Source organism: Xyrauchen texanus, chromosome 20, assembly GCF_025860055.1.
Source record: "Xyrauchen texanus isolate HMW12.3.18 chromosome 20, RBS_HiC_50CHRs, whole genome shotgun sequence".
Classification (NCBI taxonomy): Eukaryota; Metazoa; Chordata; class Actinopteri; order Cypriniformes; family Catostomidae; genus Xyrauchen; species Xyrauchen texanus.
In genome coordinates, this window is record NC_068295.1 from 27,536,630 (window position 1) to 27,555,817 (window position 19,188).

General features: G+C 41.4%; 1 pseudogene; it reads left to right on the forward strand.

Moving 5' to 3' along the window:
• Positions 1-13,589, forward strand: part of LOC127660569 (serologically defined colon cancer antigen 8 homolog) — a 43,501-nt pseudogene extending 29,912 nt beyond the window's left edge.
• The last annotated feature ends 5,599 nt before the right edge of the window (positions 13,590-19,188 follow it).

Below are 19,188 nucleotides of genomic sequence, written 5' to 3' on the forward strand. Positions count from 1 at the left end.
TTAATAGAAAATCTGGTCCTGGTCAATATATCGTTCCACCTGTTCACCTAGCTACTATGTATATCATTGAACAACACCAATAGAGGCCAACTATTAACCATAGCACTAGGTAGGTTTACATGTCAGGCACCATATCTTCTAGCAGAAGGACATCACTTGATGATTTTGCTTTGGTCTTTATTTTTTATGTAGTAACAATAATAATAAAAAAGCTTAGACAGCACTAAAAGGCATGCTATATAGTGAATATAGTCACATACCTAACAATGCCCTTTAGCCATGATTATATTAACAATATCACAGCCTCTCGTACCCTATTGCTTATATATACCCAGGTATCCATGTATATCACTAATCTACATGTGTATCACTCTGTCTTTCGTGTTTTCTCTCTCTCGCTCTCTTGCTCTGCAGGCAGGAGAAGGAGGCGGTAGAGCGCTGCTGCGGAGAGGACATGGCTGCTCTGACCTTCCAGGCACAGCAGCGCGAACTTGAGCTGACACAGACGCTCCAGCAAATGAAGGCGCAGCACGAGAGGAGTGGTGGGTGTTCGCCGGTGCACTGCCCCTTGCCAGAAAAACCACCTCACGCGCCCTTCAGCCTCCCGCACCCCTGCACGCCCCAGGTGTGAGCTACACTGTGCGATACGGCATCAGGAACACCTGTAACCTCTGGCTGGCCGAAGGGAGCAGATGCTCGGCACTCCAGCGCTACGTATTAGTTAGCATTTAAAAATGGTGGGGATGCGGGCTGCGCTGCCCACTGTCTGCTGATTTCAGAGTGCTGCTCTCACATCTGTTGCACCATCTGGATGGGCGAGTTTAGTTTATTTACCTGTGTTTCCAGAAACTTGAGGCATGCTGATGGCCAGAACAAAGCACAGTGAAAACAAAGGGCTTATTTTTGGCGCGGCTGCACGGCACACATGATGTCTAAAGAGAAATGGCATCAGAGGCTCAGCAGGAAGCTCTCTGGGCTTATGGAATTAGTCCTTTAATACCACAGACCACTTCCCTCACTAAGCATATAATGGCCACTCTCGATAGCTAATTATTTTTGTCCTGCTCTCCCCCCCACCCCCAGGCCCTGTCTCTCTAACTCTAAACGTTTTGGTTTTTAGTAGTTAAGACAGAATCGCCCCTAGATGATAGCGTTCTTTTTCTTTTTTCTTACTCTGCCCTGTTTGTTTAGAATCCAGTTTGTTTGTCTTTTTATCCTGTTTTGTGTGTGCTGTTTTATCTGTGGCCTGCACATACCCAGCTAGTTTCAAAGCACAGCTACTCATTAGAATTCGTTTGGTGAATCTTTCAACAGCTTCTGAACTTTTGGAACTTTTTATTTTTTTTTATTTTTTTTTTTTTAGAAAACTTAACTTAATGAATGCTAAAGCCCATGTTTTTATTACTTTTTTCTCTTTCTGGCAGTTTCTGTTTCTTTGTGTGTATATTTAGGCAATATTACACAAGCAAGAGTGCTGTATGGCCCTACATCCGCACGGGTGTGAGTTGGCCGCAGGTAATAACAGCCATGCTGATGTAGGGCTATACAGCACGATTACAAGTGTGATATTGCTTATATACAACAGTTCAACGAATAAGTAATTTAAAAAAGAGAAAAAACTAAGGACTGTCACAAAAAATGCAGTTGTGCATGGAACTACTTTCTTACTCAATGGATCTGCCATTGCTAGTTCAAAAGATGCACCTAATGCTCCATTACTAATTTGAAAATGTCAATTTAGAACTATTACTGATGGCTTGGGCTGATTATTGCAAGTTATTGGAGAAACAAGGATGTGTGTTTGAGAGAGAGAGAGAGAGAGAGAGAGAGAGAGAAAGTTGAGCATGATCGATTACCTGCCTTTGTCACGATTCTCAAGCAGAGATGGTGTAGTGTATTAGTCAGCTTGCTGAGGATAATGCCCTTTTGGTCAAACACATCCTATTTTCTCTGTGGAAAAATAGCCATCCGTCCTGGGGTATTCCTCCCTATTTCGTGGTAGCCGGTGCGCAAGAGTGACTCACCATAGAAACCGTTTTCTCAACCGCCATGTTGAATCTTCTCCAATGTGGAAACTCCGGTAAAAGGGAAGCAGTAATAACGCAGTCTGTTGTGTCTCTTAGCAGTGATAAGCCTTAGTTATGACACTGTTAGTTAAGCTGTATTCCCAAGGTGTACTGTTGTAGTAATAATTTGAGCGATCATGGAGTGAGAGACAATAACTTCAAAGAAACTGCTCGCTGACTGACATGCGCGGCGACCTCAGAGCACGTCATACATTACTGGCTCAATACACACAAAAATTGTCTTTTGTCGCCACCTGCTTGCTAAAATATTTCATGTCACTGGGAAAAACGAAAAGACAAAATTGTTCTAAACTTTGGTTTAGAACGCTGGGTCAGAGTGCTGATGGTGTGAGACATCAGTACTCATGGAAAGTTTCTTGTCCAATCAGATTCGAGGATCGGAATAATTGATTTTATGTAATATACTGTAATTATATATATATATATATATATATATATATATATATATATATATATATATATATATATATATATATATATATATATTAGTATGGACATTCAGTGCAATATTTAGCAAACCTTTATTTTTGCAATTTGCAATTAATAGATACAGGGTTTCCATGGAAACCCTGTAAATATCAGGGGATTTTAAGGTTATGATTTTAAGACCTGGAAATATCATAGAAATATTTATTGTGAAGAAGATTTTTGTAGTGTTTCTTATCTCTAAAATAGAAAGCTAGAAATATTGCCATCTCTATAAAATGTGTGTTTATTTTTTTTTATGCTTATCTAGTAATCACGAATGACTGTAAAAGTCATAGAAATGTATTTGTCAAAAGGTGTGGAAACTCTATATATCTGAGATTTATAGGACCTCCAGAGGAACCATAAATCCAAAGAATTCTCTTACTGCTCAGCACTCGTGCTTACAATATGATATATTCTATGACATATGATGCTTGTTATAAATCCCAGTCAGTGACCAATGACAACCATAATGGAAGAATGATTTACCAGACTGAATATGCCGCACCTTAAATTACTTTGAAAATAAAAGCAAACCATGTATCAAAGAGTTATCACAGCTTTCAGTTCCTCTGTTTTCAATGGCAGATTATAACACACCACTTTCAAGGGAACAGCCTCAAACAATATGGTTTCTCATGTGGACACATGACCATGAAGTTTTAAACATTTGAACAACATTTAGGCCCAGAAAGAACAGTTATTAATATGTATTGTTTTGGTGTTATATGAAACATATATTTAAGCATAACATTCTTTATCTGTGCACAGTGAGAGAAACAGATATTCTGCTGAGTGCTCAGAACAGCTTGATTGGGAAATTTAAAGAGAGGAGAGTCACACATTCGGTGCAAAACTGGAGGAACTCGCCCAGAGTAGCAGGCATTTAATGCTTTTACTCCTTTAATATCCTATTTACCTTACTGATAGAGGTCTGAATGGACATTAAGTTAAAGCCCAAACCCAACCCGCAAATGATGCTCTGTGACCTGACCAAACCTGATCAGTACTGTCAAATTTTAAGATCATGCCTGAAATAGCACGCTCTGTTGTTAGTGTCTTTCTGAGCAACTAGACCCTGATTTGCATTTAATTTCATCCATTGCCAGCAACTTTCAAAGAGGAGTGTGTGTGCACAAGTGAAAGTAATTTATGTTCAAATTAAAACTTAAAATATAATAATGATATTAAAATAATAATTTTTTTTATATGAATTTAAAATAAATGAATTCAAACCTACTTTAAATCGTTTGGTTTCGTATGTAACCTCTGTTCCCCGAGGGAGGGAACGACACGTTGTGTCGGAGAAGCGACACTAGGGGTCTCTCTTGAGCGCCGATATTCACCTCTGATCTTATTGAAAAGGGCCAATGGGAGTTGGCAGTCAGTATTTGCATACCCCGCCCCCGGACATACGGGTATTTAAGCGGGGCAAATACGGGAGTTCATTCAGGATTTTTCTGAGGAGCCGGAAATGGTCCGGCCACAACAGTGGCTCGGTTCAGCGACATGGCGGAGAAAAGACACAACGTGTCGTTCCCTCCCTCGGGGAACGGAGGTTACATACGTAACCAAACGTTCCCCTTCTGTCGCTCTCTCCACGTTGTGTTGGAGAAGCGACACTAGGGGACCCATTCCAATCCATGCGATCTCCGTGCGCAGGGAACTGGCGTGCTCGCCGTGTACTGCGGAAAAGCGGATGCCCCTGAAGGGGGGTGGGAGCCGGGCAAACTGAATTGCGTAACCGAGTCGAATGGTCCGGTGCAGCCAGCGTGATGCGTTGGGAAGCGAAAGCCACACTTCCCTGCTCTGCGCTAGGGGCACGAAAGGGACGAGTATTTTGGACGTACCCGGCGGGGCCTCGCAGCGGGGCAGAACAGGTAATGCAGCACCGGGCGGCTTCGTTGTGGCCTGAGGCTGAGGTGCTGAGAATAGACTCAAAGCACTTACCTTGCTCCGCACGCCCGGCAGGGGGCGGGTTCTTGACTGAGGAGGAGGTCTGATGTTGGCGTCCTCTGGACTCATCTGAACCGGCCGGCCAGGGGACAGTCGTGGGCAGGCGGAAGGCAGGATCGCCGCGTCCGGTGTACCGGGACTGTTGTGATCTGAAAGCACATTGCCGTGAAAACGGCATTTGCGGGCCAGGTGACCCAGAGGCAAAGGAAATAGCTCTTTTTTTGAGAATGCGGGTACCGGAGCTAACGTCTTCGGCTCTGGGTCGGCTGTCTCAGGAACGCTTGGGAGCCTTCCGGGTCCTTGAGGGGGTTCGTGAGACAGGGGGCGTGCGCCGCCTGCGGAGTGCTCGACGCTGGGGCTGAGAGCTGGGCCCGGGTTGAGACGGAGCAGGAGCTGGTTTCCTCGTAGGGGGACACCCTCGGCGGGCAGACGGGGCAGGGCCCGTAGCGGCAGGTCTGCGGCGGGGCATGATGTGCGAAATGGCCTCCGTCTGCTTCTTCACCGCGGAGAACTGTTGGGCGAAGTCCTCGACGGTGTCACCGAAAAGGCTAATCTGGGAGACAGGTGCGTCCAGGAAGCGGTTTTTGTCAGCCTCACGCATCTCGACCAGGTTGAGCCAAAGATGGCGTTCCTGGACCACTAGGGTGGCCATCGTCTGTCCGAGTGCCTGCGCTGTGGCCTCGTCGCTCTCAGGGCGAGGTCGGTCGCTGAGCGCAGTTCCTGCAGCACATCAGGATCAGGTCCACCCCGTGCATGTTTCTGAGAGCTTTGGCCTGGTGGACTTGCAGGAGGGCCATTGCATGCAGGGCGGAGGCAGCGCGTCCAGCCGTAGTGTAGGCCTTCGCGTTAGCGAGGATGTTGTCCTACAGGGCTTGGATGGGAGTACGGGCGACCCCGCCAGGAGGTAGGGCTACCGGGGCATAGATGGTGCGCAACTGCCCTATCAACCTGGGGAATCGCGTCGTACCCGTGGCGCTCTCCGCCGTCGAGGGTGGAGAGAGTGGAGCGGGTGGCACCTAGACGAGCGGAGAGCGGGGCTCTCCACGTAGACGTCAGCTCATCATGCACCTCCGGGAAGAAAGGGACTGGGGGGATGCGAGGCCGCGAACGGCGCGCTGCCCCCAGGATCCAATCATCCAACCGAGAAGGCTGTGGGGAGGATGGAGGGTTCCAGTCCAACCCCACGCTCAAGGCGGCCCGGGCAAGCATGTCGGACATCTGAGCATCGGCCTCAGCCTGGGCCTGCTGGCCCGAAGGCGGCAGTCCAGGGGAGTCCTCGGCATCAGACACCGCACTCTCCGATGCAGCGGCGAGCTCATCTGCTTCGGACTCGGGAGGATAGACAGCCAGGCCGTGAGGCGAGCCGCTATCGCCGGAGACCAGCAAGCGTGTCGGGGAACGGGAGGTTCGAGGGGGGTTACCCGGCGAAACTGCACCCGCTGCCGCCCCCAAATCGCCCCCAGCGCCAACCGCACCGTCCTTAATCCCGTGGGAAGAAGGAGCAATGCGGGGTGCAGCTGGGGTGGCTTGCTTTCTGTTGAAAGCAAGCCGCGACTGCAACGTGGTCATGGTCATGTTCTCGCAGTGAGAACATGAACCATCCACAAACGCCGCCTCGGTGTGATCGCGGCCCAAACACACGAGACAGCGCCTGTGGCCGTCTGAAGCGGAGAGCACTCTACCGCATCCAGGAACGACACAGGGGCGGAAAGGCATCTTGAAAAAGACGCGTCCTTAAAAGGACGTTCAACGCCGCTGTGTTTGCTCTTTTAGAGAAAATTACTCTTTTAGTAAAAACTCTTTTAATACACAGTGTGTGTGTGTACGTGTCTGCGCTGTCGAAGCGCTCAGGGGCAACAATGCACGCCGTGCACTGAGAAGGAGAAAGCCGCTGTTGTGCGCCGTCAAGATCCAACAGCATGCAGATCGTCGGAGGAAAACAGGAACGTTTAAGTGGCGTGTAACTCGCAGCAAACTGCAGACAGACCATCAGCTCCGAAGAAATTTTCTGAATGAACTCCCGTATTTGCCCCGCTTAAATACCCGTATGTCCGGGGGCGGGGTATGCAACTACTGACTGCCAACTCCCATTGGCCCTTTTCAATAAGATCAGAGGTGAATATCGGCACTCAAGAGAGACCCCTAGTGTCGCTTCTCCGACACAACGTGGAGAGAGCGACAGAAGGGGAACAGAAGTTATACATGGAAAACTTAAAACCTGACAGTTTGTCCGGTCCTGTTGAGTTCAGTTTGGTTGCCAGGCCTCTATTTACTGAAGCATATGTTGTCCAGGGTTCCCACGCTTACAGAAAACATATCAGAGAATTTTCAAATAGTGATTTCCAGGCCTAGAAAAGTCATGCAAATTACGAACATCTTTAAAAAAATCACAAGGTCGTGGACATTGCTATAGTGAATATAATTTCTTTATAGTTATGCTTGGCTCTAAAATATTTATCAGCTAGAAATTGCTCTTTGTGAGTGCAGTCTCTATAAAATAATAATAATTGTAAAAAAACAACAACAAAAAAACACTTAACGACTAAAAAAGTCATGGAAATTCAATATTGGTCAAAAGGTCTGGGAGCACTTCTTTTGTCAGGACTAGCATGTTTAGCATATCTACGGTTGAACAGCAACATTTGGGAACCCTTTTCAACTGCAGTTCATCGATCTAAACATAGTACTTATCTGTGCTATTCCTTGTAGTAAATATCAGTGTCTATATTTGAAATGCAGATTGTCTGACGTCCTCTTCTCAACTGTTTAATCTTGTTGATGCTTTGTGAATTCTGTATCTTCACGGAGTCAGTAAAGAGCTCCACGTGGTGTGTTATCCAGAGCGTGGCATCCTTTCTGTGCCATACTGCTCTAGTGTGTGCCCCAGTAAGGGAGCTGTCACTGTAGCCTGGCACACGGCAGCCTGTCTTCCGCGCAGGCTTTGCTCTCTGCCTATCACATGTGCCTCTCACCTCAGGCCTCTGGGGTAGTCAGCTGTTAAAACAGTGTAAAGCGCATTACTCACATCGCAGCTTGCAATCTGCCATGGTCAGTCAGCCCAGCTTGGGAAGGTACAGGCCACTGCTGCTTGCCCTCCCCCTTTAGCCTGCACGTCGAACTCAAGAAGACCTCTGAGAAGATGGATGCGGCAGATACTCTTTATGTGTTTGTGGTCATACTGTAATTTATGCACTCTAATTGTTTGTGTTGGCAGATGCACACATTTACATGAGTATATGAGACAGTGTGACATGCTAGACTTCATCTAAAAATATTTTTAACTGCATTTTTTTTATTCTTATCTAATTATTATTCATGTAGACATTATGACCTCATATTACAGTATTGGAAAGTTACAGAGAATGTTGAAAATATTCTGTTTAAAACAATTTATGCTCAAATACCAGCATTTTTGGCACAATGTTTCTTCCGTCTTTTTTTCTTTTCTTTTTAAAGCTAAATTTACGGTTACAGTAGTAAGGCACTTACATTGGAAATAAATGGGGCCAAACCATAATTGTTGAAATACATACTGTTTCAAAAGTATAGCCTCAAGACGTAAACATTACAGCATTTATCAAATTACTGGGGTTACCAGCGTTAAATCATCATGACAACAAATTTGTAATATTGGATATAACTTTACACAGATAAAATTAGCAAGAAATTTTATCACACTAAAATCATGTTAATACATAGAATGTTTTTGTATCTTTTTCTGGCTATACTTGTATAAACGGTGTGTACAGTATGGACCCTTTTCATAGACCTGTTATGATGCGTTTCCAATTTTATAAATATTTAGTGTAAATTTATAACATTGTACTTTGTATAATTTTAGCCTGGAATAAGTTTTAAAAAATCAGTTACCACAGATGCGATGAGGCTTCTAACACAGCTGCTCAGGTAACAGAAAATATGGCCTGTTTCTATCCTCTCTCTGCTGTTATCCAGCGCTGTTTATTTTTATCTTCTTTCATAATCGTTGATTTTTTCTTTTGCTGTTGGAGCAAACAGTTAAGCAAAAATGTAATTTCCTGTGGTCCCCCATTCACCGACATTCAAATGTAGCCATCTATGACGACTTCTGCTTTGCAACTCGCGGACGTGAGGGTCCATTTTAACGTTTAGGTACTGGCCCCATTCATTTTCATTGTAAGTGCCTTACTTTAACTTCGATTTTTGCTTCTTTTAATAAGCGAGAGCATAGTCTAAATAATTTTTTATGATAATCAACATAATGCCACAAATGCTGTTGGTTGAGCTGAACCTGTAAGATTTCTTTAAGTGAACTGCAGAAATGGAGGTGATTAAGAAAGGGATTAATGGAGGAAAAATAAAGCCCGACACCGATATCATGACCCTGACAGGAAGCACAAGGTTCTTATTCTAAAGGGCTTAATATTGTGATAATGAATGGCTGACTGTAAAGCATCTTACTAATTACACAGTTTCCAAATAGATAAACAAAAGAAAATGTAATATAACAAAAGAGGCTGCGGTGTGATAAGTAAGACATGAAACTTTCAGTACACAGTGTAAGAGATTGGTTGCCAGGGACGATGGTCAAATTTACACTACTGGTCAAAAGTTTTGAAACACTTGACTGAAATGTTTCTCATGATCTTAAAAATCTTTTGATCTGAAGGCGTATGCTCAAATGTTTGAAATTAGTTTTGTAGACAAAAATATAAATGTGCCAACACATTATTTCATTATACAACTAAAATGTAATAAAAAAAACTTGGACCAAATAATAAAGATAAACAGCCAATAAGTGCCCAACATTGATGGGAACTCCTTCAATACTGTTTAAAAAGCATCCCAGGGTGATACATCAAGAAGTTGGTTGAGAAAATGTCAAGAGTACATGTCTGCAAATTCTAGGCAAAGGGTGACTACTTTGAAGATGCTAAAATATAACACAGTTTTTATTTATTTTTGATTTTGTTTAGTCACAACATAATTCCCATAGTTCCATTTATGTTATTCCATAGTTTTGATAACTTTATTATTATTCTAAAATGTGGAAAAAAACTAAATATAATAAAGAATGAGTAAGAGTTTCAAATCTTTTGGCCAGTAGTGTATAGTGTAGAGCCCATTACGCTAAAATATTTGACCAAAGAATGCTGCGATTGACCAATCAGAATCAAGTATTCCAAATTGTCGTGTAATAAAATTGGTGAAAACTTTAAGGAAATGTTGACCAGCTAAAACACTTTCCACATACCTCATTCATTCACACCAACATCCAGATATTAAAACCAGAGTCAAGCATAACACACACACATGAGTTTACAGGTTAATGGATTGTGCGTATACAGCAAATCTCCCACCACTGATATCTGTCCTGTTGTTTTATATACGGTGACAGTGTGGCCTTCTGTTCACTGGTGTGTTTTTAAACCTATGGGCAGATGAGCACACAGCACGCTTGCAAAAAGTCTGGAAATGACTTATATGAAGGTTGAACTCATTTCTGATCAGCACATCCTGTGTTGTGCTGGTGATTCTAATTAGTTGGATCGATTACAGTTTGATCAATCAATTGCCATTACGATGTGCACTGTTGACCGAACACAGAAAAAAGTTTACACATTCAAATAGGGATCCATTTTTGGGAGCTGATGTCTTCCGTGAAGGCTCCTTAAGTTTGGGGAGCAGTGTGTTAGCAGTGCCAATGGAGTTGACTTGGCAGGGCTGTACCTGATGGCTAGTGCTCAGGTATTTTTTGTGCCACAAGGGTGTGGACTTGTTGAGAAATGAGTCGCACACATTCCTCTCTTTGGTCATTGGAGCCATGGCTTACAGGTTGGTGCATGTGTTATGACACATTGAGCTGTGGTACTCATGTGGGAAATACACGTTTGCATCTGATTCGCAAGATTTCCTGAACCCATTCCCCTTCTTTCTCGCCATCATTTCCTTTCCTGTCTGTACAGTCCTACTCTACAGTGAAAAAATGCCCCAAAAAAAAAAAATTGTTTTGTTGGTTGCTAATTGGCCATGTTCACACTACATTTTGTGAATGACAACAGCATTTAAATCTCCTAAATTATCATTCTGTGTGATTACAAAATACAGGAGTCACCACTGACGTGCGGTCTGGGTAGGCAAACTAGGCACTGCCTACCCTGCCAAAATTCAAAAATAAAATGTTTATTAAATAATAAACTTGTATTTGGATTTTTACTTTTTATTCTTGTGATTTATACATGCAATATGTGTGTTATTCCAATTGTTTAGACGTTATGATGACAAATGTAGCAGTTATGCATAATCAACTAAAAACAAATGGTAGAATAAGCAGTGCTTTTAAGGTCCATTCACTGCAGACGACACGCGGAAAACCCATGTTGCGCATGCGCACTTCGATCCTGTATTCTTTAACATGTACGGCAAAAAGCACAAATCTGCTGTGCCTTTTGACATAAATATGTTATGCCCGTAATCATCTCCGTTACGTATCAGACATGGACCAATTAAAATCGAGATATTCCTGGACATTTGCGTAGCTAACGTCATTACACCACAGCTAGTGTACATACCTAATCCCCGCAAAATTCAAAATGACAGCACCAGCCGTAATCACGGAATTAAGAAATTTTTCCACGCTCGATTTTAATTCCAAATAGGAGTTAATTGCAAGAGGGAGGTCTACGCCAGCCTTAGATGGACTAGTACAGCAAAAGGGCCCAAAAAGTATCCGATCATTTCAAACTGATTGGTATGTAAGAAAAGATTGGCTATGTGGCTGTGCTAACAATCAGCGGCTGTACTGCTATCCCTGCCTGCTTTTTTCAACCAGTCGGACTGTTTGGACTTCAGCGGGATATTGTGATTTGAACAACCTGCCCGCAGCTTTAACCAAGCATGAAAAGTCGTCAGCTCACATCCAGTGTCAAATTACACTGAAAACCTTTGGAAAATCTCGGATCGACCTTGCACTTGACGAGCAAAGGAAGCTGAATATAACCTACCACAATGAAAAGGTAAAGGAAAACCGAGAGGTTTTGAAGGATCTGATAAATGCATAACGTTCACTGTTTACGCACTTGTGTGTGTGTGTGTGTGTGTGTGTGTGTGTGTGTGTGAGCGTGTATTTATCACTTTGTGGGGACCAAATGTCCCCATAAGGATAGTAAAACCCGAAATTTTTGACCTTGTGGGGACATTTTGTCGGTCCCCATGAGGAAAACAGCTTATAAATCATGCTAAATTATGTTTTTTGAAAATGTAAAAATGCAGAAAGTTTTCTGTGAGGGTTAGGTTTAGGGGTAGGGTTAGGTTTAGGGGATAGAATATAAAGTTTGTACAGTATAAAAACCATTATGTCTATGGAAAGTCCCCATAAAACATGGAAACACAACTGTGTGTGTGTGTGTGTGTGTGTGTGTGTGTGTGTGTGTGTGTGTGTGTGTGTGTAGAGAGAGAGAGAGAGAGAGAGTACACGATATACATCCTGATTTGTACATTTCTTGTACATTTCTTGATATGCCGCGCTTGTGCGTAACGTTCACTGTTATTACGTATTATTAGCTTAAACAATAAATCAGGTAATCTGGCTTTCATAACTCAGTGCCTAGCCTCTTTAAGACATCACCGCACGTCACTGGGAGTCACTCTAGACAGGAGTCATACTAGGTTGAGTATGAATAGAGTTAAAATATCTTTGTTTTACAGTATCAGAATGTGAATTGTAAACCTGAATTGTGCTTTTCTGTACATAGAGTGGCGATCGAGCAGCTGTCTCTGGAGAGAGCACCTGCAGGAGAGCACAGAGGAACTGTGAGGCCGCTGTGAAGAGATGGAGGAGCAGTGTGTGCAGCATGGGAGGATGCATGAAACAAAGGTAAACACACACGCACATATGCTGTACTGACCTGGAGTCCTTCTCACTCATATCACACATACAGGCAGTCAGTCCTAATAGGAGCTTGTTTAGTGGAATCACAGCATTTGCATTAAGAGGGACGTAGCTAAAATCAACAACAATTAGGGGTGTGAATCTTGGGGTTGGCAGTGAATTGATTTGAGTGATTCACGATTCATTGGTTTTCAATTCCAAAGTGATTTTTGTAGATGCAGAACAATTCAGTTTGATTCTATACACACTGACAAGTGATTTGATTCTGTAACTTTTTCAAATATATTTATACGATTGTTTAAAGACTTTTTTGTATGCTTTTGAAAGCTCAAGTGTGTAATATCTTCACCACTGGCATCATCAAATGGAATTAAACTTTTTCAAACACTGCCACTGTCCGTTGATCAAGCAAACAGATAGTTCAGCCCCAAACTCACGCCACTGGATGGGCCGCTCAAAACAAATGTCATTTTTATAGTGCCAGTGAGACACAGTTTTTGCCATTTTGGAGTAAATTATCCTACAAATGGTTTATTTATAGTTGTCTTGGCATTAGGGCTGCAACTAACTATTATTTTGATAATCGATTATTCTAATGATTATTAGAACGATTATTCAACGATTATTGCAATGATTAATCATTAGCTCTTAACTGATTATTCAGCTTGTGTCCTGACTTAAAAGGTTGTATCAAACGTGCTTACTAACAATAAATAGGACAAAAACATATTTTTAAAGAAATTCACTGCAAAAAAAGTTTTTGTCTTTTTTTCCATTTTAAAATATCAAATATCCTTACATTTATTTGAGAAGCAACATATAAGATATTTAGTCTTGCTTTAAGAGAATGTTTCTTAAATATAAGTGTATTTTGTATAAAAGTGTATTTTTTCACTTTTATACAATTGTACTTAATTCTGCGAGTGCAGTAAAGACAAAATATACTTATATTCAAGATCTGTTCTCTTAAAGCAAGTCTAAATATCTTATATGTTGCTTCTCAACATATGACACAGTGTGCCTCAGCCGGGCGCAGTTTCAATCTCTCTCTCTCTTGTATCGGGACACATAATTCCCTCATACTTTGTGATCTACATCACCTGAAGCTGTTTGGAAGGTTTAGAGTGCATCTGGACTGTGAGCTGTGTAATTCTTCCTCTCCTCAGTCAGGCACGAGCTGCTGTGCTGCTCTCATGCGTCATAATTAGAGTTGTGATCTCATGTTACGTTAAATGAGATCAAACGACAATTCAACTATTTTTTATTGTCTACGCTGTCGATTTTTCTTGTAATACAATAAATAATGCAGTACAAAGAAGAGCTTGAAATATTTTCATTTTCAGATGTCGACCGATAGTGGATTTTGCCGATTCCGATTACAAAGGTAGTGTAAAAGGCATATAACCAATTAGTCTGACAAGTTTTTTGAGCAGTTTATAGAATGATTAAAAAAATGACTTAGTCTTTCCTTACTATGACGGGCTCAAACATTGAGGATACAACGGTACAAAATTAATGAAATCCCAAAACATTTTATTGTGCAACCAAAATCCCAACAAGAACCAGAAAAATTCAGATTTGGGGCATAACGTGGGACTTTTAACCATAAACAAGCCATAAATACACACATTTCTGAGGTCTGGCTCAATTACAATGCTCTATTTGTAAGTATTGACCTATATTCACCAGATGAAGAGTTATATAATGTATATACTGAATATATGATATATGAGCCAAAACATAATGACCACTCACAGGTGAAGCCAATAACATTGATCATCAACAAGATCACATGTCAAGGTCTGGGTAGATTAGATGGTAAGTGAACAATCAGTTCTAGTAGTCAACGTGTTGAATGCAGGAGAAATGGGCAGGAGTGAAGACCTGAGTGACTTTGACAAGGACCAAATATTTATGGCCAGATGACTGGGTCAAAGCATCTCTGAACGACAACAGAAACTGCTCCCTGTTATCAGTGGTGAGTACCTACCAGACAGTGGTCCGAGGAGAGACAAACCGGTGACAGGGTGTTGAGTGCCCAAGGCTCATCAATGTGCAAGTGCAACAAAGGATATCACACCTGGTCCGAACCAACAGAAGGTTCTGCTGTTGTAGCCCATCTGCCTCATGGATCAATGCGTTGTGCATTCTGAGATGCTATTCTGCTCTTTACAATTGTACAGAGTGATTATCTTACCATAGCCTCTCTTGTCAGCTCGACACAGTCTTATGTATTATTTTTGCCTGGAATAAGTTTTAAAAAATCAGTTACCACAGATGCGATGAGGCTTCTGACACAGCTGCTGAGGTAGTGCCTGTTTCTCTCCTCTCAATGCTGTTATCCAGCGCTGTGAAAGTGTAGGCTAATCATTGATTTTTTTTTATTTTGCTGTTGGTGCAAACAAGTACCAAACATTGTTGGAGCAAACATTATATTTGCTGTGGTCATACTAGGTCATACAGCCATTCAAGTTTAGCCAACTATGACGACTTCCGATTCACGAAAGCGGACATGTGAAAAGGGTCCATTGGTAAAAATTATATAGGCCTATTGGTCTAACTCTAATTTTCATCACTCAGAATTTAGAACAAAAGGAACTGCCCAAATGCAGACTGAAATTAGACTTGCTCATTAATTCAGTAAGAAATTAATTTACTTGACGCGCATTATAACATTTAAACACATCTGTTCAATTAACCAGAATGATCTCTTTGTATCTGACGCATTTATCTCAGTGATTTGAGCAATTCACTCATATCAGTTTTGAGTGTGTGTGTATTTTCAGCAAGGGCACATGTGGCCACTGAGTGTCAGGTTGCAGGGCGTCTGGCACACCGCCCGATCCGGCATGTGGGCGAGTGAGTGAGCGTGAGTTTATCCACAGTAACTCCAGCTTGAACCGAGCTTCTGCTGGGAGCACAACATCTTCTGTTCCCTGCAGAACTTTATACATTTGTGAACATCCACCTCCTCAAACCACACAGAGAAAGAGAGGCCAAGAAACAGAAAAGTGAAATACAAAGAAATGTTACTTGCCCCATAAAGGATGAAAAGGATGTTGAATTAGTTCTGCAGTGTGGGAATGTTAGTGAGCTTGCCTCACATATCTGGAGCTGTTAAAATGGTTCGTCACCTTTTCATTTACACAACATTTCTCACAAGAGCTCACAGACCGAGCTCAGAGGCGAGATGAAACGATTAGAGATTCTATACAAAAAGTGTGAAATATAGAGTTAGGTTTACCATTGCAGATCTATTAAAAGTGCATTTTTATCTGTCTTATTTACACACTAGAAAATGTGTTTGGTTTTTTGTTATATGTTTGAAGAAGTATGTGAAGGGTTCCCACAATCCTGAAATGTTTTTAAATGTGATTTGCAGGCCTGAAAATGTCATGGAAATGATAACGTTTTTATCTTTAAAAAGTGAAAGTATACATTTCTGTAGTGAATGTACATTTTTCTTGATATGCTGTGCTCTCAAATATTGCATCGGCTGGGTTTAGAATAAAACTGGCCTGTAAGCCAACATGATAACATTGGCCTGTCCATTGAGGGTCTTATTGGAGCGTATGTACAAGTGTGACCGTTTAAATCTATGAATTAAAGATTTCTACCTGACATACAAATGGAAATCTGTCCCAGCAGTCTCTAAAATTATTACACAATAATAATAAATACTTATTCAGTAATCATGAACAACTGAAAAGGTAATGTAAAAGTCATGAAAATTCATTGTTCAAATTCATCTACAACAGATGTATAAGTAATAATTTGAGAAATATAAAAAAAGAGAGAAAGGAAGCAATGCACATGTAAATAAAAAGCAAGTAAAACTATTCTGTGTGCTGAGCAAACAAGAGAAAATCAATTTGAAATAGTTTCCCGTATGAGTAAATGTTCCTCTCTCACTGTCAGTTCCAACATGTTTTGTTTATTGTGCCGCTAGCCCAAAACTTTCTCCTGCTGTTGGTATGTAAGACAGAAGGTGTTGTAGCCAAACTTCAGCCGTCAGCTCTGAGTAAGAGACTGAGAGGTCTGGTGCCTCCCGCATCTTTAGTGCCCCGGGTGTCTCTGCTCTGTAGGGCACTTCACCCTGCCGCCCGTGGGTTAAGGTGTACGTGTTAATAAGTTGATGCAAATGGCTTCGGCATACATGCAAATAGCCGGGTGCCCCACCTCAGATATTCTTGATCAGGCACACAGTCTGTGCTGTGAAGAGCTGTAACAGCGTGGCACGCATGAAACATTTGGAAAATCAGCTTGATTTATTTTTACCATTCGAGCCAATGCCAAGCAACACAGGGGTTTTCGGCACACAATGTTTCACTCCTGCAAGTTATTTATTTATTTCCCACATGGTATTTGCATATTTTCTGCTAGAGATTAGGGCCAGTGATATACGAAAGGATTGGAATGTTGGCCAAGGATTGTGCGTAATAGCACCGACTTTACAGAGAACATCAATAATACATATGCGTATCGATTCTATATTTATTTCATAAATGCATTGTGGGCATCGGTTCACTGGTTAGTGGGATGGTTTAAAAGCCACATTTAAAGGTTGTGATCTGAGTAAGATTATTAGAGCAGGTTGGCATTTGGCCACTAATATGGTTTCCATCAGTGTAATGTGCTATAAATGCTATTTTTTTTTTATGTTGTTAATGATTAATGTAATCAAATTAGTTTTTGTGAAATAATATACAGTAGGTAAAATGTTTTCCTTGCAATTTCTAATACATAAAATCTTTAATTTACATGTACATTGAGGGGAGTTAGTGTACACGATTACACAATAAAATCTACTTTTTTATGAGTGTTTTATGAGATGTCAGAAACATCCTTTTTGATATTATGAGTGGAAATAAGCTATATGCACCAAACATATACATTCAGTATTCAATATGGTTTTAGTGTTATTCTTATTGCCAAAAATGTATTGCAATTTTTCTGTAGCATTGACTACTATCTGTGCATGAAAGCTGATGCATGTATTGTTGACAGAAATGTAAAATTTTTTTTTTTTTTTTTTTTACAATGCTACTTAAAAATGTATTTAACAAAGCATTATTGGTAGTTGGAAAGTATAACAAGCAACACTCCATCTAAAACTATTTAAATTAGCCTTTAGCTTAATCTGTTATTATTATTATTATGCATGCATATAATTTGTCACACCCCTTGACCATTTAAATTAAGAAGGCAAGATGGTGATTAAACATGGTCACAGCACCTAAAAGACAAACTTTCCCCTCATACATTCATTTAAATGTTAATCTAAAATCTTGATGTTGATTTAAAAACAAGCTCATGTACATGTTATCCATCCAGTACCCTAATACAGAATCAAATTAGGCCGTCTAAAAAACACGGACCCCAGCTATCTATTTATTTGCTGTGATTTGTTAAACTTCACCTGCTATTAGTCCCTGCTCACACAAGCTCCGCAGTAATTTTCATCGTCTCTCACAAACCCACATCTGCCAATGAGCTTCTTTACCAATTATCACTCCCTGTCAACAACACACACAGAAGCAAACACACTCCTGTTCCTTAAAGGAGTGTTGTAGCATATACGCAGATGTGTGCCTAAATCTACAGGCTTCTGCCAGCCATATGGCGGCATAAAGAAAGATGGTAGCGGCGTGTGGATGTGTGCGGAGGGGAGCGTGGATGGAGAAAGCCATGTGTAGCAGTAGCTGGAGCGCTGCTGAAAGGCTGGAGGAGATGGTGCAATGGAACAAATGTCCGCCTGCGCCGGAGCCGAGAACAGCCGCGCTGCTGCCGGGGAGATGGCTGGGCCTCGGGCGAAGGCTGCTTCATCTGGTTCCCTGCCACCCACCCCCGCTCCCCACCCTATCGTTCTCTTTTACACACACACATGAAGACGAATTTAAGAGTGTGTTAGAGAGAGAAAAGAAAGCACACCACTCACTCTTGTCATTTCCCAAAAGCAAGATGGCTTAAGACATTTTTCACTTGCAAATGAAGTTGGCAAGGAATGACGAAAATGTGGCATGTGTCTTTATCATCCTTATTGTCTTATCTGGGTCAGATGTACTGTACCTTTGCTGTTCTTTCTGCATTTTGTTAAATCGGTTTGCATGGAGTTTTTTTGGACCTCTCTTCTTTAGATCAAATAGGAGTCAAATAATTTGATCATAAGAGCCATTACTTCACCCATATTCAAGATAGTTCACCCAAAAGAAAGTATGAAATCTTGAAAACTTTGTTCGCAGTTCTTCTCAACTCAACAGGCCAAGAATTAAGCTATGATGACCATGTAATATCTTTCCAGTTTCTCTTTAGTCTTTTATTTTCATATTATGGAGCCATATATTCTGTAACTAAACTGATCAGAATCTGGTGGTCTTAGCTCAGATGCAGTAAATATCTCAAAATAAGACTGCTCATCTAGGATCATCATAATCCTCATCATAGTATAATAAAGCTTTAAACTGATCCTAGAGTGACATTTGCACTATAAGTGATTTTATACATAACTTCTGGGATCCGTCAGATGTGATTAAAATATCTGGCAGTTCAATGATGCACTTTTTTTGTTCTGTTGTGCCTGAAACTGATCCATAGCAATAGATATTACTCAAGCTGGTTGGCTTGTGCCCAGAAGCATCATGCCCATTGACACTGAAGGCACATTCATAGTTTTATATAATTAAGTTGCATAAATATTGTAGGTAAAAAAAATAAACATTTTTAAACACCATTGCAGAAATCACCCAGTCACACGTCAACACAAAAGGAGTTCTCATCAAAATTTCAAAGCTGCTGTTTTCCATACCG